This window comes from Mixophyes fleayi, chromosome 3 (genome assembly GCF_038048845.1).
Source record: "Mixophyes fleayi isolate aMixFle1 chromosome 3, aMixFle1.hap1, whole genome shotgun sequence".
NCBI classification, from domain to species: domain Eukaryota; kingdom Metazoa; phylum Chordata; class Amphibia; order Anura; family Limnodynastidae; genus Mixophyes; species Mixophyes fleayi.
Window position 1 is genome coordinate 21748417 of NC_134404.1, and position 23621 is coordinate 21772037.

The 23621-nt window shown below is 41.3% G+C and overlaps 1 protein-coding gene and 1 pseudogene across 1 annotated transcript in view; both read right to left on the bottom strand.

Annotated features, from left to right (window-relative positions):
* RP1L1 (RP1 like 1) overlaps positions 1 to 16003 on the bottom strand; it is a 63244-nt gene extending 47241 nt beyond the window's left edge. The window contains exon 1 of the mRNA XM_075201199.1: positions 15809 to 16003. The gene's annotated coding sequence lies outside the window, so the exon portion shown is untranslated. The remainder of the gene's footprint in view (positions 1 to 15808) is intronic.
* A 4435-nt stretch (positions 16004 to 20438) lies between these two features.
* Positions 20439 to 20937, bottom strand: LOC142143081 (cold-inducible RNA-binding protein B-like; annotated as a pseudogene).
* Positions 20938 to 23621: the final 2684 nt, after the last annotated feature.

The following is a 23621-nucleotide window of genomic DNA, read 5'->3' on the forward strand; positions in this document are numbered from 1 at the left end:
CTGGGGTCATAAGTTCAATTTCGTACCATGGCCTTATCTGTGTTGAGTTTGTATGTTCTCCCCGTGTTTGCGTGGGTTTTCTCCAGGTGCTCTGGTTTCCTCCCACACTCCAAAAACATACTGGTAGGTTAATTGGTTGCTATCAAAATTGACACTAGTCTGTCTGTCTGTGTCTGTGTGTATGTTAGGGAATTTAGACTGTAAGCTCCAATGGGGCAGGGACTGATGTGAGTGAGTTCTCTGTACAGCGCTGCGGAATCAGTGGCGCTATATAAATAAATGGTGATGCTGATGATGTAGTCTGTATTAACGAGAGCAAACAATACTCAACATTAGTGACAAATAAATCAGGGATAATTCTTCAAAGTGAGAGAAAGGACCATTGTCCAGATGGTATATAGCTATCACCCATGCAGAATAACCTTCATGTGGTGATATGGAGACTTAGTCTCCCTAGGAAATGTGCTTACAGGAGGGTTTCTTGCTATGGTCCTATCACATCGTTATATACATAGACTTGGATCCACATTCAGAGCTCCCACAATATAAAAATAAATAGAATATCTATAGCTAGTGCATTCATTTTTTATTAGATATCAAAGTTATAAAAATGACACTGCACTCACATGTAAAAAACAACTAAAAAATAACTATGGATAAAATAGCCATACCAGAGGGTTCGTTGATGATAGTGCATTAAAGAGAAGGGCAAATGGTACACCCGGGATTGTCCTTCCTTCCAGCGTACCAATAACAATACCTCCAAAGAATGGGTAAAGAGGGTCAGTCCGCTGACGCATTTCAACTCACAAAATGGAGTCTTTGTCAAGGCTAAATGACCCGTAACTACCAATATTTATAGTGCACACCAAACATCCAACTTCCGCCTCAAGACGACATCAGATCAAGCATGAACATATACTATTTAACATTCATTATAAGTATCTTGCTTGACCAAAACAAGGCTTGAATAGGCTACATTCATAGGTGGACTTTCAGAACGAGGCTTGGATAGCGAAAACCATGGATAGCAATGTCATATAGAAACGATGTTTGGATACGTTATCTTAGACGCTCATATGACTTTTCTTTGGTCAAAATCATATAACAATGATGAGTGGATGACTTTTATACAATCGTATCATCTTTTGCATGTTTGTGGTCACCAACATTGCAAATTAGATCCATATTTATTAATGAATATCATTACCTCAGAAAAAGAAGATACCAAAACAAATAAGTGTATAATTAATAAAGTTATAACATATATTTGTACATGTCCTTTCACAAATAGCTAGTACAAGTAAAATATACACAGATAAAATTAAATAAAATAACACATATTAAAGAAACCATTTTAATTCAAAATCTGTATTGAGAATGTTTGGGGCCCGAGTTCATAATAGTATTTTTTTTAGAATATCCTAATATTTATAAAATATTTTTTCGACCTTCTTATGTTTTTTTTAAAATTGAGATACAAAAGACCAATCATGCATTGAAGTATGAGTACATAAAGATTTATCTTTTAATGTCAACAAATCTGATCTGTTTATTTTAACCAGTTGTTCTTTGGCCTTATCTAGAATTTCTTTTTCATAACCATTTTTCACAAATGACTCATTTCTTTAATCTGACATTTCAAAATCTCACCTTCTGTACAATTTTGCTTAAGTTTTTTCATCTGACCCAGACGTATGTTCTTTAACCGATTATGGTGATGGTTACTATTGTAATGTACATTACTGACTGTGTCAGTGGGGGGTTTCTATGTTTTAGTGCGTAAAACTTTCACTTTGAGAAAAAGTTGACTAAAAGTTTACTATAGTCATAGGTAAGTTCAATATGGGACTCATTGGTGTTTAGATAGTCACAAAATTTTACCAAATCAGTCTTTGTACCCTTCCATACAAATAAATTGTTGTCTATGTATCGGCACCAGGACAACGGGTTTTAAGTGGACATGACCCAAAGTCATGTCCACTTCAAACCCAAGACTCTCCCATAGAGCCATAAATAGGTTGCATAACTCGGGGCAAATCTGGTGCCCATCGCAGTGCCGACACGCTGTATATAGTATATAGTGATTCTCTTTGAATCTGAAATAACTATCAGTGAGAATGAATATGATTGCTTCTAATATAAATTCATTAAGTCCTTCTAAATGGGAGGTTGTGTTCAAGAGATGTTTAATAGCCTCTATATCTAGGTAATGCCTAATTATAGTATACAGGGATCGTACATCAGCTGTAACTAAAACATAATTAGATTGCCAATTCATCATGAGTATCTTATTAAGAAAATTGCAAGTGTCACGTAAATATGACAAAGTTTTCTGCACAAGTGGTTGAAGAAAATAATCAAAGACTTCTGAGAGATTCATTGTAATGGAACCTGTCTCTGCAATCATGGGTCTTCCCAGGGGGTTACTCAGATATTTATGTTATTTAGGTAATACATATATAACAGGGGCCTTAGGGTCTGAAACAATGATACATTCAGCTACCCTCTTCTCTACAATTCCTATATCTTCACATATTTTAAAAAGTGTGATTAACTTCTTAGAAATATTGTCAGTGTGGTCATCATCATCATCAGCTATATATATATAGTACCACTCACATCAGTCCCTGCCCCATTAGAGCTTACTGTCTAAACTCCCTAACACACACACACACACACACACACACACACACACAGACTAGGGTCAATTTGATAGCAGCCAATGAACTTACCAGTATGTTATTGGAGTATGGGAGGAAATCGGAGCACCCAGAGGACACCCACCCAAACACAGGGAGAACATACAGACTCCACACAGATAAGACCATGGTCGGGAATCAAACTAATGACCCCAGTCCTGTTATGCAGAAGTGCTAGCCACTAAGCTACCATGCTGCCTATTTAATATTTTGTAAGTATCACCAACATTAAGTTGGTTTAAAATTTCTCCCTCATATTTTTCTAGGTCCATCACTACCACTGCATCACCTTTATCCAAAGGCTTAATCACTATATTGTTATTATCCTGCAGATTTCTCAAAGCTTTCCTTTCTTTTGTACTTAGGTTATTGATTTTCCTATGTGTTGGTTTCTTACTAATTTTTTCGAACTCATCTGTAACCATTTTATTGAAAGTTTCAATATACCCTCGTTTAATATGACTAGGAGAGAAATTTTACTTTTTTAAAACTTTTAGATCAGTATTTTCTGCTTTTTTGAAGTGATCTTTTTTTATTGGACTCTTTTTAATGACATTTTGAACATCAATAAAAATATTAAACTGATTCAGATTATTGGTAGGTTTCTTTAATATGTTTTATTTTATTTAATTTTATCCGTATATATTTTATTAAAACCACAAGTGAAGTAAATAACATTATTAGGTGAATAATATATTATCTCATTACAAGGGCACCTGTCAAGGGATGGGATATATTAGGCAGCAAGTGATCAGTCACTTATTGAAGTTGATGTTTTGGATGCAGGTCAAATTGGGCAAGCTTAATGATCTGAGTGACTTCGACAGGGGCCAAATTGTGATGTCTAAACGACTGGGTCAGAGCATCTCCAAAACGGCAGGTCTTGTGGGGTGTTCTCGGTATGCAGTGGTTAGTACCTACCAAAAGTGGTCCAAGGAAGGACAACTGGAGACCCGGCAACAAGGTCATGGGCGCCCAAGGCTCATTGATGCGCGTGGGGTGTGAAGGCTAGCCCTTCTAGTCCATACCCACAGAAGAGCTACTGTAGCACAAATTGCTGTAATAATAAATGCTGGCTATGATAAAAAGGTGTCAGAACACACTGTGCATAGCCGCAGATAGGTCGGAATGCACATGCTGACCCCTGTTCACCACAGAAAGCACCTACAACAGGCACATGAGCGCCAGAACTGAACCATGGAGCAATGGAAGAAGGTGGCCTGGTCTGATAATTCATGTTTTCTTTTACATCATGTGAATGACCAGCTGCGTGTGCGTCATATACCTGGGGAAGAGATGGCACCAGAATGCTCTAGGGGAAGAACACAAGTCGGTGGAGGCAGCGTGATGCTCTGGGCAATGTTCTACTGGGAAAACTAGGGTCCTACTACCTACCTAAACATTGTTGCAGACCAAGTACGCCCCTTTATGGCCACAGTATTCCCTGATGGCAGTGGCCTCTTTCAGCAGGATAATGCGTCCTGCCACACTGCAAAAATTGTTCAAGAATGGTTTGAGGAACATGATAAGGAGTTCAAGGTGTTGACTTTATTTTCTTGTTACCAATGGCGACCATTCTTTTCATCATCTGCATCTGCATTGAGCTGGGTACGCACTACAGGTTTTTCACCCGATTATGGTGCCAATCACACGATAAACGACTGTTTATCGTGTGTCCGCTTCAATGATCATGTTTTATCGTTCCAATTATCGCACATTGTATCGTTGGTTTGATTTTATGAACGGACTAGAAATCTCTATAAACGATGGAACGATGTCTGGAAAATTCTGCAGTGTGTATGGACTCACGACCAGCAGAGTCCACAGATCTCCATAGAGTTTACAGAGTCCTAATCTTTTCAGCCGATGGTTATGGCAGATGAAGAGCACAGATCTGAAGGTGAATAGTGTAAAACGTGTATAGTGTGTACTGATCGGGGCTTCCAGTCGTTGGTAAAATTGTTAATGATATTGCATTGGGAGACATTTTTGGTAGTGTGCACCCTGCCTTGCACTTGTTCTACTGATATCAAACCTGCATTGGCAGGGGCACTTGTGGGCTAGCTTTGACAGGATCCTGAGGGGGGCTGGCTAGCCTGGTGGGCATCTGCCCCTGGGCCGGTCTCATAGTGGGCTGGGTCAATGGGCTACCTGCATTTTTTTTCCTCTAAATGGGCTATTGAGCCATGTCTCATCCTCCGGCCTAAAATTTACCAGACAGCCCCTGGAGGGGGGTGAGATTAAGCTACACCTGAGTGGTTGACTAAAGGGTACACTCGAGGCAGGAGATATGCCCATAGGACACTACCTCCACTCCTCCCGGTAATCAGCGGTTATGTGCACATAGTAGGTTAGAAGGTGGATAGTCGTCTTCCAATACATATCGCCACTCACCACATTTTGTCAAGAGTTTAAAACTCGTTTCATCCGTCAACTGCAACCATTTCTACCATATAAACTTATTGTGGCATTATTAGTTGTGCGTATATGTATTGTATAATTAGGAAAACCATTACTACAGTTGACTGTCTGAAGTATAAACGACTTAAACTTTCATTGTATGATGTAAATTAAGTGTGATCAAACTAAATATCTGCTCATTTCATTGAGAAACCGAAGACGTTATCCGGTGTAACACAATGTTAAAACCGTACATGATCTATCCTTTCACAAGCTCAAGAGGAAGATTACTGGGTTTTTGGATTAGAGATAGGCAAATTTATATTTGTCGCTTAGCAAATTAGTTTGCAAATTGTTCCTAAACAATAAATAAACCAATAAACCAAAACTCCAGCAACTCTCCCACCGGAGTATCAAGTATAACCGTCCACGTCTACAAACCAGTGGTGACCAACAAAAGTCTATCTCTGGAGCCCCACCGCTCAGTCTTTACTTCCTGTGGGGGCTGGTCCCAAAGTGATTTAAAAATTATTTAAAAAACGGGCATGCCACCCTATCCCCAAATCTTCAACAATCCCCAAAGCTAGGCAGCCTGGGCTGATTTCCACTATAATCGGGAAACCACAGATGTGGAGCTCCTGCCATAGTAAAAGTAACTCCCTATGTCGGTCAGTACAGTGCTTGTGGCTCTAATAGGGGTGGGGGCCTCCACTTTGGGGGCAAAATTGAATTTCAATTGCACCGAAGAGAATTCCTGCTGCTTTATACAACCCTGGTTTGGACACAGTCTGAACCGACAAGACTGAGACATACTAATTTTCTACACCATATAAGCCTAGAAAATCATTCATAGTTTCAAGTGTTTCATATATATCTTACTATATCTGGTTCCACTTAATTAAAATTAGATCTGGGGTATTTTCTACATTTTTATCTTTTTTAGACTAAATAGTGGTAACTCTATGGGGCATATTCAATTGACAGCTCTGAAATCCAGCGAGATATTACCGTATTAACGGTAATATTTTTGGAGCGCGGGATTTTCGGCGATCCCGCCGTCAATTGAATATGCCCCTATATCTCATTTATTTTTGGATGACAGTCAACACAATCTACATTCTGCATTAACACTCAGGGCCGCCGAGAGGGGGGTGGAGCGGGTAGTAATTACCCGGCCTGGGGCATGCCAGGGGGCCCGGCCTGGACCCTCGCGCTGACGTGGTTTTTTTTTAAATTAGTTTTTTTTTCAAAACTATTTTTTTTGTTGGTTTTTTGTTTTTTTGCGGCGGGGACGGGGGGGCTCGGTCATTGGTGGGGGGAGCAGGGTAGTAAAAAAAAATATTCATACTCACGTGATCGCGGCGCCAGCGTCCCTCCTCTCTGCTGCTCTGTGCTCCATTCAGACTGTCTGAATGCCGGGTGTGACGTCATCATGTCATGCCCAGCATTCAGTCAGTCTGGAGCAATGGAGCACAGAGCAGCAGAGAGGACCAAGAGAGAAGAAAAGGAAAAGGTAAGTAGAGGGAGGAAAACGGGGGGGGGCTGTCATAGGGGGGTTAAAAAACGAGGGGGGGGCTGTCATAGAGGCATTAAAAAATGAGGGGGGGGGCCTGTCATAGAGGGGTTAAAAAAGCGAGGGGGGGCCTGTCATAGAGGGGTCAAAAAATGAGGGGGGGCCTGTCATAGAGGGGTTAAAAAATGAGGTGGGGGCCTGTCATAGAGGGGTTAAAAAAGCGAGGGGGGACCTGTCATAGAGGGGTTAAAAACCGAGGGGGGGCCTGTCATAGAGGGTTTAAAAAATGAGGGGGGCCTGTCATTGAGGGGTTAAAAAATGAGAGGGGGGGCTGTCATAGAGGGGTTAAAAAAGTGAGGGGGGCCTGTCATAGAGGAATTAAAAAATGAGGGGGGGGCCTGTCATAGAGGGGTTAAAAAAGAGAGGGGGGGCCTGTTATAGTGGGGGTTAAAAAAATGAGGGGGGGGGTCTGTCATAGAGGGGTTAAAAAAGAGCCTATTGATTTTGATGTGTTAGCCACGCCCCAATGGCGCATTTTCCACGCCCAAAATGCATGACCACACAACCAATTTTTTTTTTTACCATACTCGACTATAAGGGGGACCCCATTAATTTGTTGTACCGGGGCCCTGAATTCCTCTTGGCAGCCCTGTTAACACTACCAAAGTTGCTGCATTAGCGTGACAATATTTTAGGCTTGCTTTAGACATGGCAGACCTGATTCATCAAGGAACGCGGAGTGAACGCAATTAAAGTTGTTTTTTTAAAACAGACCGGAAATTGCACTCGCGTACACCCGTATTCAAGCACAAGTGGATCTGAAGAAATGTTTCCAGTTGAATACGGGTGTAAGTACGCAATTGCTGTATGCAGACAGACACAACACACTGCAGGATACGCACAATACATATATTTACAATATAAAGTCCCAGTAGAATGCACAGAAAAAATACAGATTAAATAGATTAACACCTGTTCATAATATAATCGTTAATAAAAAAAAAAAAGTTATAATTTTTAGAACATGGAATACATATATCAGGATGTTCTTAATGTGTGCTGTATATAAAATGCATTTTTAAAGCTGTTCTTAATTGCAAACACATGTTTTAGCTGCATACGTGACGTCCACCACTATCAGCACTTACACCTGACCTGTAGCTGGTGCAAGTTATACGGCTAAAAATGATGTATCTCGGAGATGCCCAGAGCATGAATCGGATGAATGTGCATGTGCTTGACCGTGACGCGCCCTTAATATACATACGCCCCTTCCCTCCCTCATTCCGCCCTTCAAATCGTAGGTAGTCGGAAGTGTCATTTTCATTGGCGTAAGTATGATGAAAATGGCGTAAAGTTCACTGGCGTAAAGTTCGTTTTTGAGCATGGGAAGAGCAAAATACAGCACGCCAAGGGACTTACGTTGCTTAATGAATCAGGCCCGGTATATTTTTTGATGTTGTCTACTCTAAGTAAATGTCCAGGGGACTCATGAATTAGGTGGAGACTTTCTGAGGAATCAGGCAATTCTCCTGCAAGGGCGCTTGTCTGCCTGCCGGTTGGGCGGGGACATGACGTCATGATGAACATTGGGACATTAAGTGACCCCTACCTCAGGGAATGCACATACACTGTCACCCACCGTAAGTCAAGTCATAAGTCAAGGCCACCTCTTCTATTTTATACCTGACCTGACCTCCACATCGCCTAGAGAACTGGGCAATTTAACCTATCTTCTTTAATCCAATGGCTCTCCACCTGTTGCTAACTACCTATCTCCGCCTTTGGCCTGCTGGAACCTATAGTTCCACAACAACTGGACCCTAACTTTGTCTTAAACAAATTACAGCAGAGTGTTTAAAAGCTGAAAGCACACACACATACACATACCAGATTCACACCAGAAGCACATGTATTTGTCTGTATAGAGAGAATACTAAAAATTGGCTGGCATCAATACTAACAATTGTAAATTCAACTTCCCAGACTCGTTCGCCAAGTGCATTTCAAAGCAGTCTTTGGAAACCCCCGTTAAATCAATCTGCGCGATGGCGAATGTTCTGAAAAATGCGCACGATGGGAATAGTTTAAACGTCACATCAAAGTCCAATGTAATTATGCTTACAGCTCGGTAGGCTGATAGAATATTATATCATAGATGTCTGCTCTTCCGGAAGGTCTGGTAGTGTCCCAACTTAGGGGGAGACCTCCCGGACCCCCAAAAGAACAGAGAATTCTCTCGGAGAATATTATCTGCTGCTAGTTGGGTGAAGACATGTTGCAAATTGCATCATTAAACCCCCTAGTTGACCACACAATTGCCCCTACCGTTTGATGATGCAAATCCCAATGTGGATTCGGACAGTAGACCATCCTTCCAGATCCCACACTATCTTTTGCGATTGGGCGAGGTGGGACCACAATGATGCCATCTATGGCATCAGGGAACTGCCCCCCGCAACAAGAATTGCCTCATCGCGCAGTAGGGGCAGAAGGGCATAGGGACGTTATGACAGTAATCACATCTACCTTATTTGCCCTTTGGACCTTTCCTCCAGGATCTCCTGGGGGAAGGTCAAAAAAAGTGGGCAAATATGTATTATTTACATTCAATATCAGATTATATTTTCTCATACCTGGGGTCTAGCTGACCCTGTGGCTGTGAGGAAGGGGTTTGCCGTAGTATGTATTAGCAAAGTCATACAATGACAGGTGTGCAGCCTGACACAGCATATCTTATTGTAATGTAACATGTTACTTCTACATTCTCCTACTGAGGCAGCAGCTTCCAGTGCTAATCCGTCTTCTAAAGAGTCGTTAATGTTAATTAGGTCATCGGCCTTGGGGGATTAGGGTCAAACCATTGTCACAGTGGTGGACAATGGCCAATCCCCTCACTGAGGCACATTTGTAAGTGTAAGGAATGGTCTGACTGACTATTAGGCCCAAATAGGCCTCACTGGCAAACGTGAGGTAAAGAGAGCGTGAAAAATTTAATTATTTGTCTGACAAAATGTATCATCTGACTTTAAATGTATTTAAAAGATAGTAAAGAAGAAACATTTTGATGTTAATGTTAAAATTATGTCTGACACCGTGAATAAGATGGCGCAGTAAATATATGAACATTTACAAAAGGAGGCTGTTTCGTCCTTTTCTGCTTTAGTAAATATGGGAAAATTGATGTTTATTATGGCACAAAAAACAACAATGGCCTCTTTTTGTCACTGTGCTTTACTTTCGTCTGTGTCAGCCATTTGAAGCTAGGCCAGTGGCTCCCTAACTGTGCGCCGCAGCTCCCTGGGGTGCCGTGAAGATCTCACAGGTGTGACGCGGCCAGGGCCGGAGGTAAGCAAGGCGGAGGACTACTTGGTAATTATTTTGGCTTAGGGGTGTCTTGAAAAAATTATGGAGACCCTAAGGGTGCCTCAAACTGACAAAGTTTGGGATCTACTGAGCTAGGCTATAGTTACTGATGTATGTAGGTATGAGCAAGCTTGTTCTCTTTCCGCATTACCCCTGTGTGAGGTAACTTGGAAGCTCTTTCTAGCCTGAGCACTCACGAGGGAACTGGATTTGTGTAAATAACAGAAATGCATGCTATAATAAAGACATAGGGCCTGATTCATTAAGAAAAGTAAAGCAAAAAAATGAGTAACTTTGCACCTTGAAAAACCATGTTGCATTGGAAGGGGAGGTAAATTTAAAATGTGGGGACAGATTTCTAGTTGGGGTAGGGCATGTCCTAGATGAACTTTAAATTTCAGTGTAAAAATAAAGCTTTCAAGTATTTGTGTGCTGCATAACAAAACAGCCATTATTTTCCTTATGTGCAAAATAATAAACTAATTTGCACCCCTTGTATTGTAACATGGTTTGCCCAGGAGCAAATTTACTCATGTTTTTGCCTTAGTGGTCTAGGTACTAAGACAAATATGGAGGAAAGAGTGGAGTAATTCCACTCTTTTCTACATCTTTACCTTCATCCTGTGCGGTTGTCCATTGGATGATAATTTGGGGTGGAGCTAAAGCGCGCACATTAGGTTAATCATTACCATACGGCATGTGCGCACTCCCTACGCTCCTTCAGAGGTGGTCTGAGGTTGGGCACACAAGACATGTACATATATGTGTCACTGCGGCAGTGGTTAGCTCTCATCCACGTTTGGAACAGGCCTCCATTGTAGGTAACACAATTCCTCCAAAAACGGAGCACTGCTCCGGCTCTATGCAGCACATACAGCTCATGGTTCACAAGATTTTAAAATCTTTAAAACCTGTCCTGCTAAATTACAGACAGTTGGCAGCTTGCCCTGGTCACTACACTTATCAGAGGACCCTCAGCGAGATCTGAACACAAGTGGGCACCTGTACAGGTTTACCGGTTAAGACATATAAATGTGGACACATATGAAATTCATATATTCATATGTATTCATATTTACATTTTTGATCCAAGGAAAAGATGGGACAATGACTTTTATGTGATTTCAAATTATAAAATCATTACATGATTAACATGTTAATATTGTGGATTATTGTATATTTTTGGTATAAAATATATGTGCTATATGAAATATATTGTTTTTGCTAGTCTATCGTGGTCCCTGTTAGTGGCTTTACTGGTGTGCTTTGCTTACGGTGAACTCAGTCATTTCAGAAGCAACAAAAATTTGACATCTTAAAATACACACAACTTAAGGTCCAGCGTATAGATGCGTCAGAGAACAAAGATACATCGCTCATCCTCATCAACTGACTGGTGTACCTTTACAGTGTAAGATAAATAAACCACATGTTCCACAATAACACCTGGAAGCTATGGGCATGCTGGTGCTTTTAGTTCCATGATAGCCGAAACCACTGGCGTGGCATATTTGCATCAAGAGGTCCCTACTGTTTACTACTAATACTATCAGCCTGACACCCATCACACCAGAGGTGCAGGCAAGAGCCTCATTGATATTCAGCACTGGACAGGATGGCTCTAGGATGGGGGCCTGTTTGTTCAATGTCTGTGGGCCCCGACTTAGGGGCTCCAGCCCCATACTGAACAGGCTGGACATGGAGCCCATTATGGCAGTGGGACCCCACGCCGTTGGTCTACCAGTCACAGTGTGAACAGCCCAACCTGGCAAAGCCTAGGGTGCGGGTTACCACTTAAACAGGGGGCTCCATGTTTTCTGTGCCCCTGCTTTAGTGCTAACCCCAGACTACAGCACAGGGGCTGGTTATTTATTCATAGCGAGAGGGATGCTGTCATCATTATCAGCACGTATCTTTACACCAAACCTTAGGGTCGGATAAGAGGCGCATCTAGAAATGTGTCCATGTCTAACTGGGACACATGTCCAGAGGGTGTGTTACACTTACACATGCACGACCTTACGGTACTGAACGAACATGTGTCTCCAATCCACCTCTCCCAACGGGACTGGTCACAAGTGCAAGTTACGTTAGACCATTAGACTGTTAGATCTGGTCACATTTTTTGCGTGCATGCGCAGTGCGGTAAATCACACTTATGCGCTGCAAATGCCCGTCTCTAGATTAGGCCCGTGGTATTCGTGCCCACATACAGATTGTGCAAAGGCTGCCACTTTGCAGCACACATTCTCCACCCCATAAAGCTCACTTGTATATCTTCTCTTGCATATCTGCCCCTAGTCCATAGAAAGCGAGCAACCCCCAAATTCACCCAGCTCCTTCCATCAAGTAGAGAAATATAACACCCCCGCAGTTGGTGCCATATGGACAGGCTAAGCCATGGGGGTACCCATATAACTAGAAGCAATAGGGGACAATGAAATGCATGGCACAGCGCCGCAAGAAGGAAAGCAGATGTGGTGTTAATGTTTAAACAGAAGAGAAAATCAGAGCCAGGAAATTATAGACCTGTAAGTCTGACTCCAGTTGTGGGTAAATTATTTAAAGGGATTATGAGACACTGAATTCTGAAATATATTGTGGAAAATCATTTGATAACACAATGTCAGCACGGTTATATGAAGCATCGGCCATGCCTAACGAATATGATTCAATTTTATTTGTTTGGTTTTTAGTGTAATTGATGTGAAATATATTCAGATTTTTCTAAAGTGTTCAATACTGTCCCTGATAACAGCCTGGTACAGAACATGAGAGCACTAGGTGGTAAATGTATCAAGCTGAGAGTTTTCCGGCTAGTTTAAAAAGTGGAGATGTTGCCTATAGCAACCATTCAGATTCAAGCTGTCATTTTGTAGAATGTACTAACTAAATGATATCTAGAATCTGATTGGTTTTTCAAACCCGCTGGAAAACTCTCAGCTTGATACATTTACCCCTAGGTCTAGGGCAGGCCTGACCAACCTCTGCTCTACAAGTGTTGTGAGACTACAAGTCCTAGAATACCTTGTCAGCCATTGTTGACTATCTACTGGCAAAGCATGCTGGGGCTTGTAGTTTCACAACATTTGGAGAACCACAGGTTTGTCAGGCCTGGTCTAGGGGACTGATTAAAGGATAGAAGGCAAAGAGTGGTTAGAAAAAGAACTTGGTAGTATTGTATCAATAATCTGCTTTCTAATCGCCTAGAATGTAAAGTGTACATATTTGACAAAGACATTAATCTCATACTTACCAACTTTGAAATGTTGATATCCGGGAGCCTGCGGAGGAGGTAGGCGTGATGGGGGGCAGGCCTATAAAATGCGCGTCATTTTGGACCCGCCCCTGTGATGTCATGATGCAAATGTGGCATTTGGCAGCGGGGGGCGGGGCCAAATGCCACGATTCACCGGGAATCGCTGGGTTTGGGAGGTAATTCTGGGCAGATCCGGGATATTGCCACACTCGCCCGGGAGTCCGAGAGACTCTTGCAAAATGCGGGAGTCTCCCAGACATTCTGGGAGAGTTGGCAAGTTTGAATAATCTATGAAGGGTTATTATCACAAAGCAGTGTAGAAACTTGCTGTTGTACACCCAGTAGTGAAGCTGAAACAGAGCTTTACTGCGCATGCAGAGAAGAGCAGGACTGGAGGCACAGGAGGACAGTGCCCTCCCCACCTCCAAATTATGCTATGGGGTCCAAAGATGTAGTGTTTCACCCCTGCTACATACACATTAAATAGAATGCCATTGCAGGAAACCTAAGGTGTAAACGAACTTGAGAATACTAGCTGATAGAATGCTAAGTAGCAGTGCACAGTGTCAGGCAGTTGCTGCAAAGGCAAATAAAATTCTGGGATGCATAAGAAGCATAAGATTCTGGGATGCATAAGAAGCATAAAATTCTGGGATGCATAAGAAGCATAAGATTCTGGGATGCATAAGAAGTAGTATAAATGCATGTGATGCAAACATAGTATTACCATTACATAACTCACTAGTTAGAGCACAACTGGAATATGGGATGCAGTTTTAGACACTCAATGTAAGAAGCATATAGGAAAAGCCGGTTCAGAGGTGGGAAACCTCATTAATAAAGGGAATGGAAGGGTTAAAGTTAGCAAAAAATCATGTTTGTTTATGGTGCCTAATTAATATGTATAAATATATCCTTATACTAATAAACTTCGTTCCTAGGACCAAACAGAGAATAAGGGGCCATCAGTGATTGGAGGAAAGAAGGTTTCACCTTCAGCATTGGAAGGTTTCTTTACTGTAAGAGTGTGGAATTCCTTACCGCATGGGTTGGTGAGGGCAAATTCACTAACAGGATGTAAAAATGGATTGGGTGCCTTTATTTCAAGAAATTACATCTATAGTTATAACTAGTGGAGAACATGTGTGATAGATCCAGTGAATCTGTCAGTTTACTATTTTTTGGGTCAGGAAGGATTATTTTTTTCTCCCTGTGAGGCAACATTGACAACTGTTGCATTGTTTTGCTTTCTTCTGCATCAACACAATTAAAATGTATTAAAGGTTGAACCTGATGGACTTGTGTCTTTTGTTTACCCTTCCTATGTAACTATGTTACTATGGCCTCACAAAATGCTGCTTGCGCTGTGGTTCTGCATTTTTGCAGTCTGGTAAAATAACCCATAGTGCACATTAACTAATCACTGTGCAACAACAGAGGTGTATATTTACTCTGCCTGTGATTGACAACTACAGGTTTTTTTTTTATGTTTATCAGTTTGTACTTTCCATAGACTGTAATAGTCAAAGCAAAACTCCTTTTCTCACAGATGATGTCAGTGTTGAGTGGCATAGCTGGGGTTAGAAGTGGGATTATCTTTTCTAATCTTGCATAGATTGTACAACTGTCCAGATTTTCATTTGCTGAAAGCAGCGGTGGAAGTGGGGGTGTACACGGGGATATGTCATACCGCCACTTCTCCTACTGCCTTCATTGTAACACTATCACATCCCAGTCACTTACATTATATATATACATACAGTGGTGGAAGTGGGGGTGTACACGGGGGTATGTCATACCGCCACTTCTCCTACTGCCTTTATTGTAACACTATCACATCCCAGTCACTTACATTATATATATATATATACACATACAGTGGTGGAAGTGGGGGTGTACACGGGGGTATGTCATACCGCCACTTCTCCTACTGCCTTCATTGTAACACTATCACATCCCAGTCACTTACATTATATATATATATACATACAGTGGTGGAAGTGGGGGTGTACACGGGCGTATGTCATACCGCCACTTCTCCCACTGCCTTCATTGTAACACTATCACATCCCAGTCACTTACATTATATATCTATACATACAGTGGTGGAAGTGGGGGTGTACATGGGGGTATGTCAAACCACCACTTCTCCTACTGCCTTCATTGTAACACTATCACATCCCAGTCACTTACATTATATATATATATACATACAGTGGTGGAAGTGGGGGTGTACACGGGGGTATGTCATACTGCCACTTCTCCTACTGCCTTCATTGAAACACTATCACATCCCAGTCACTTACATTATATATATACATACAGCAGTGGAAGTGGGGGTATACGGGGGTATGTCATACCGCCACTTCTCCCACTCTCTTTGTTGTAATACTATCACATTCCATTCACTTACATTCCAATTACATTTTTCATACTTTTAAATTTCCACTTCGGCCACTGGCTGAAAGCATTGCATAAAGTCTAACAACAAATTATCTCAACAAGTCCAACCAAGCACAAACCTCATAGCAGTTAACACTGATGTATGCAATATTAGAACAGACCTACCTGTTTTACAGCTTCATCAGTAAATTATTCGTCCTGTGGTAATAACCCACTTCAAAACAGTTCACTCCGGCCTTCCGACTACGCATTCCCTGAATCGATGAATAATGGAACTTTGGCCAAAAATATGCATCCCCGGCACCCTGAATCTTTCAATGAGGATCCGGCGATGTTCCCTGGGTCTGTTGCTTGGCACGTTTGCTGATCCACACGAAAAAGGAATCAGATTTTTCTGAGTGGTCACTTTGAAAAGGATTATTGTGGCTGCAAAGAGGATTACTGCAAGAGCCATCTGTAGGAGAGATAATTAACTAATAGGGTTAGTGAGACCATTTCTTCGCTGTGTTTGGATATAGCTCACCGCCTGTCATTTAGGAAACAGGCCTTTTTGTTTTTAATTTAGACTTGATTTGACTTTAATTGCTGAAACATTGCCAGAGAAAAAAACAGGAGTTTTCGCTCAATATAAAAGAGGGTTTGCAATTCTATTAAACAAACATCATGGCGCTATATGAGCCACACTGCAATATTTGTTCTGTTATCGCCATGCCAGGATGAAAATACCTGGTGAAAATCATTAAAAAAATAAAAAATAATAATAACAAATAAAAAAAAAGCATTTTATGATGTTTGAAGATTGATAAATACGTCGTTAATTTTCTTCTAAGAGCTCACTGGCCTTTTGCATGCAAAAACTTGTTAAGCACATGTAATAATTTCATTGTGTCATGAGATCGCAGATGAATTAAAGCCATATTTATTCTGACACTGGTCAAATACTATGTTAACATTATGTCTGCTTTTCTTTGGGTTGGGAATGAAATGTGTATATTCACTATGTCAACATTTTTAACCCTGCCGACCTTTCGAACATTTCGAAACTGTCCTGTTCCCCGATTGCCATTGACAAAAAGCCTATTCTATGTTATTACCAAGAGGAGCCGCACTAATTTATTGCCGATCTTTTCCCTATGTTTGAGAAGCAATTCAGCAAGATGACAGATGAAAGGCACCAAGGTTACATGGAGCTGCAGATATAATTTTAGAACATTTTGAAAGCCTATGCAGCGCCTGGTTTTGGCAAAAGAAAAATAATGGGGGCAGGTGACAACGCAGGAGTTTGGAGCACAACAGACTATGGAAACGTAGGACACGGGTGAGTCATAAAGAAGAAATGTCACCTCTAAACTGTGCACTGTGAGAAATTACGTAGAACGTTCTCTTATGAATTTTGATGATAGGTAACTCAGTGTATAAGATTATTTATTTATTTTTTTTAGATTAACTTCATATCTGCAGGTGTTTGGCACCCCAATAATAATGCCTGGCCAATACCCGATGCATTTCGTCATGTAGGACTTCATGATGAAGTCGTGTGGCGAGATGCGTAGAAGGAAAGCCTGGTATTCACATGTTATTTCCCTCCAGTCCACAGCAACTTGGATGAAGCAGAACTTGTGTGCATCCAGGTCTTGGTGGTAACCCACAGTGGTTTTAACTGTGTCTTTGCTATATGGTTTTACTGAATAAGGCTAGGTAGAAACTGAACATTTTTGTCCAATAATCGGGCAAATCAGCCAACAAACAACTGTTCAGTCAGAAGTCGGGTTAGTGTGTATAGCGACAAGATGGTTGAAAGTCGTGCCAAAGTGTCGATTGTCAGTTCATTTGGTTGGTCGTACTGTTCAATATTTTCCGTCCAATCCATCTTACGATCATGTAGTGTGTATAATTTTCCGATCGATCCACGACCAAGTGGCGATAGTTCCTCGAGCTGTAACCCCTTTGGGGACGGTCGGACTTTCGTTAATCGTCTAAAACGTGACTAGTGTGTATGCCAGGGTTTCCCAAACCCAGTCCTCAGGGCTCCCTAACAGTGCAGGTTTTCCATATCTCCTTGCTGGAGCACAGGTGTATTCATTACTAACTGACACATTGTAACAGATCCACAGGTGGTCCTAATTATGTCACATGTGATCCGGAAAACCTGCACTGTTGGGGAGCCCTGAGGACTGGGTTTGGGAAACCCTGCTACGCATTATTCATCCAAGCGATCAGACCTTCGGTCGAAGGAAAAGTCATTGTAGATAACACGTCGGTCGGAAAATTCTTCAGTGTGTGCCTAGCCTAACTAAATTACTGAATATAAAATATTGACTGCACTTAACCCTTTACTAAATAGGGTTCAGTGTCAATTAAACTGCAAAAGAGAGAAAATGATGTAACTTTTCTTTGCATCTCACAGGATAAATAAGTATGTGATATTTTGTTTAATCCCCTGAGCATAGGTTCTCCAACAGTCAAATTACTAGATTGGCTGATACTTAAATGATCAACCTGATTATCTACCTGTAATGACTTGTCATCCTGACTCAGCAGTCAGCAGAAATTACTCTGTCTTCTTTCTTTGCAAAACGGGGTGAAGTAATATAACAAATTCCAGTGACAAAAAAAGCTGCTTGTTGTCATTCATGGACCCCCTCTGACTTGAACCACTAACCAGCTAGTTATAAACTCACAATTTATTTCACCCCAATTAATCAGCTCATTCAACTCTATCTACTGCGAATCTGGTTCAAAAATGTAGCTAAGTAAAATCAAAAATAACTGCAGAAATTGGAATTTTGAAACTTGTGCAATATGATGTAGCACATGTCCTTGTGTTTCTAACTCCCATTGTCCCATAGATTGTAAGCTTGCGAGCAGGGTTCTCTTACCTCTCTGTCTGTATATATTACCCAGTATTGTATTATTAATGTCTGTTCCCAATTGTAAAGCGCTACAGAATTTGCTGGCGCTATATAAATAAATGATGATGATGATGATGATTTGCATGTATATACATAAATATATATGTTTCCTGTATGTATAATATAATATAATATATGCAATTGCTCCCTTTCATGTGAAGTGCTGCAAAATTCAACACACAGCTCTGCAGTATATATATATATATATATATATATATATACAGACACACACACACTGATCAGCCACAACATTAAAACCACTGACAAGTGAAGTGAATAACATTGATTATCTCATTACGATTGCACCTGTCGAGACTGGCCTTCCATCATCACACATATCAATGAGTCTTGAGCGCCCATGACCCTGTTGCCTGTTCACTGGTTGTCCTTCTTTGTACCACTTTTGGTAGGTAATAACTGCTGCATACCAGGAACAACCCACAAGACCTGCCGTTTTGGAGTTGCTCTGACTCAGTTGTCTAGCCATCATAATTTGACCCCTGTCAAAATCGCTCAGATCCTTACCCTTGCCCATTTGATCTGCATCCAACACATCAACTTCAAGGACTGACTGATCACTTGCTGCCTAATAAATCGCACCCCTTGACAGGTGCCATTGTAACAAGATAATCAATGTTATTCACTTCACTTGTCACATCACTTTTCAGTGAGTTTAATGTTGTCACTGATTGGTATATATATATATATATATATATATATATATATATATATATATATCTATAATATAAATGCTTAGTGGCGTGTGTTAGTCTGTCTGTCTGTGTGTGTGGAAAAAATAAAACTAAGCTGCAGCGCCACCTGCTGGGCGGAGTTATACACTGACCTACTAAATTCTTAGGGGCATATTCAATTAGCTTTCGGATTCGCGGTAACGAGCGTTCTTGCGGGTATTACGGTACTGCATTAACGCAGATTTTCGTTCGCAACCCTTTGGGCTGCGAACGAAAATCCACGTTATTGCGGTAACGTGTATTACGTTTCGCGGCTGTTCCGGCGCGTTACCGCGAATCCGAAAGCTAATTGAATATGCCCCTTAGTGTGTGTGGGAAAAAAAATTCAGAAAGGGCTGAAATTTGGTATACTAAGATGTTTTTAATTTGTTAATTTAATTTGTTAATTGTTAAAAGTGTTTATAAAGATTTTAAAAAAATATATATATATTTCTTGAAGGAGAAGTGACAGTTGGGAGTGGTTGGTGGTTGCCTGGGGTGACAGTGGGGAGTGGTTGGTGGTTGCCGGGGGTGACAGAGTGAGAGGAGTGTGATACTCCGGACCGCTGAGAGAGATCCCTGTGTCTGGATAGACATCTGGATAGATGTGGCGATGAAAATGAAGGATGAGGTGATGGAGAAGAATGATGAGGTGGTGACATGTGGACAAAACCACGTTAAAAAAGGGCGCTTACGTCGGGAAGTAACGCTCTTCCCTTGAGGAGGCCTGGGCTAGGGCCCAAATGCATGACAAGAACCTTTTTAACACCTTAAGTAGCTTGATTTGACTAGAATGCATGAGTATCATGCACGGGTTAACTTGTATATATATATATATATATATATATATATATATATATATATACCGTATATACTCGAGTATAAGTCGACCCGAATATAAGCCGAGGCACCTAATTTTACCACATAAAACTGGGAAAACTTATTGACTCGAGTATAAGCCTAGGGTGGAAAAGAGCGCAAATTTAAAAGCCTCAATGGAACAGCAAAACATAGTAGGGTGAGAAATCTAACAATATGAAACCATAACATTAAAAGTAACAATATAAAAGTTATTAGCTTTACACCCTTTAGGACAGCTGTTCCGTTACTACCAGTGAGGCTGTAGAGATACTTAAACAGATATAAAAAAGTATTTTACTCATTGTGTGTAGCATAGCTATCATAGCTGTCTCTGTAGGACCCTCCTGAGCGATCACTATAACCTCCTTGACTCCTGCCACTTCCATAATAATCCCTTGAGCCACCACTGCCACCATATCCTCCACTCCTGCTCTCAAACCTGCTGCTTCCATAGCCCCTGTCACCGCCACCACGTCCTCTGCCACCACGGAAGAATCCTCTTCCTCCAGATGAGCCTCCTCTCCTGTCACCGGAGGACTTGCCAGCCTGATCCACACGAATCTGACGTCCATCCACAGACTTTCCATTCATTGCCTGCAAGGCATCTTTGGCATCCTCTGAGTTCTTATACGTAACAAAGCCAAATCCCCTGGATCTCTTAGTTTCCCGCTTCCTTTACCACAACCACCTCTGTGATCAGACCATATTTGCAGAACACCTCTTCCAGATTCCCCTCGTTGGGGTCAAAGCTCAGACCGCCGATAAAAAATTTGGATTGTCTGGACAGAACAAACGAAAGGCGAGGACGCAGAGAGAGAGAGATTTTTTACTTACCCCGCATGCGTTCCAACAACAGGAAGTTCGGCATTTGGAACGCAAGTATGCGTTCCAAATGCCGAACTTCCTGTTGTTGGAACGCATATGCAGAAGTTAACAGCCGAGGAACCGGACACCAGGTAAGTTCACCCTTCACCCGTGTATAAGCCGAGTGGCCTTTTTCAGCATACAAAAATGTGCTGAAAAACTCGGCTTATACACGAGTATATACGGTATATATATATATATATATATATATATATATATTTATTCTGTAGAGCTGTGTGTTGAGTTTTTCAGCACTTCACATGAAAGGGATGTTTGTTTTCAGGAATTACAACTGATTAACCCAAGGGGGAATCTTAAAATCCCGTCCCATCGGCAGTTCCTAATTTCTGGGAGCAGTCCCAAGTTTTAAAGGGTTTGTCCATGCAAAGTTGTATCTCTGGCTAAGTCCATAGTTTTTAATACCGACCGTCTGAACAGACCGTTTCTGGACTCTATAAGTTAATATTTATTAAAGACTCATGTTTAAAGTACAAATAAAATATTACAATAAGGTTTAGGAAGCATGTTATGATGGTGGTGGTGATGTTGACTGCACCACGGAAACTTAGACACACCTGACCCGCAGTAAGGTGCAGCGATGGCCTTTGTGGACTGAGGTTGTGCACCGTTGTGTTAGAGAACTGTGTCTATAAATATCCATCCAGTAAAGTACTGTATACACCCAGAATATAATCTTCTTAGCCTAACCCCACATCATCTACCAGTGGGCGGGATGCAGCATACTTTTCTCGGGTGTTTCACTATTACTTGGTTGTCATACGTAGTGTGACACAAAAAAACAAACACATCAGAGACAGTGTAAAAACCAAATGAATGTTAAACCTTCTGTATCTATTATCATCACCTCGTTATCGCGGTTTGTAGAGTTTCCCTTGTAAGTAGTGTGCAGGAAACCAAATAAGATATGCTGGAACTCATTAAAAAAGGAAGAAACTTGGTAAGATGATGAAACAAGGGAGAGACTGATGTTCCTGTAACTCTGCCACCCTAGGCCATGGCTTCTGTTGCCTTTCCCCTCATGCAGGCCTATGTATGCCACATTCCTAACAGCGCCTTTCTAGTCTGTGGTCACAGGAATTGCCGCAGGCAAGTAGGCGCCAATGTAGGATCTTGAAGCAGTGATGTTTTATTAGCCCAAGTATCCTAAAAAGGACAGTTACACTAGTTTGTGGTACTAGTGATCTCAGAAGGTACAGATGGAATAATGTTACTATATTACATGGTCAAACAGTGCGCTTTTTATATAGATTTACACAGATACCCTGGCAGGAGGTAATCCGGCCTCCTGCCCCTCTAACCAATCCAGGTGCTTCATGCAGCCTGCACATAAATCAGCCTGGAGGGGTTTAACACCTTTTTACATTGCTGTTAACGGCACCATAACGTCTGAGACTTTATATTGAATGTTTACCATCAGGATATAACATTTTCTCTAATCTTGCTTTTAATGCAAATTTACTTTCAAAATTCACATTAATCTGTGATCACTTTCATCCTGAGTCTCGCACACATAAGAAGCCTACCAGCAAGTCTAATTACCCCTCCTGTGCTTTCAGGCTAAGCAGACGTATTGGTCATTAAGGCGATGAAAAGGTCCAATTAACATGAGATTACCTGTCTCCAGAAAGTTGCAAAATCACATCCCCTCCACACATATGCTTATTTGGGATTTGCTATAGAAAAGTTACAAAACCTAAACATGACATTCTGTCTCAGAAACCCAACACCGCAGAAATCAGTACATTTTTAATACACAGTATCAAAAATCAGTACATTTGCAATTATATAAATTGGCGCACTGCGCTAATAATTTAAATATATTTATACAATCAATTATAAGCCACACCCACCCAGCTCTGTCAGCCTGTGTCCAAGTAACAACTACTATACAAATTTCATACAATATATATCAGATCCACTTGTTGTTCTCAAGGAATATATATATATATATATATATATATATAAAAGTAAATGAGAGGAGGCGCACAATAGTGTAGTATGGCAAGTCAATGGAGCCAGGTGAACCAAACCAGAAAAGGAACTAGACCACCAGAAATGAGTGAGTCAGAGCTTCCCACCAAGTGGGTATCACCAATATCTAAGATGGATAAATAAAGCTCATAGACTAGAGAGTCACACACGGCCAAATGGCATTCAGAAGGTAGAAAAACAGGTCACACCAATAAAGATGTACGCGTACCAGAAGCCAATAGTTTAATGGCTTATCTGCAGGATGTCACGTAGGCTGTGAGGATGTATTCAATCTTCAGCCACCCTTGGCTATCCCATAGGTTACCTTTTTCCCACCCAGATTCGTTCAATGCTCCACATTCCACGAGACCTTTTAGTAGAGAATGCACCGATCTTTGTAGCAGAGTTTAATCAACTTTTCACTGAGAGCTCAGCTGCCATCACCACGACTAACACTCTCCTAATCTGCTCACACCAAGAAGATAATTACTCCAGCCACACACCTGACAGGTACAGGTACCTGTACCTGTCAGGTGTGTGGCTGGAGTAATTATCTTCTTGGTGTGAGCAGATTAGGAGAGTGTTAGTACCTGTACCTGTCAGGTGTGTGGCTGGAGT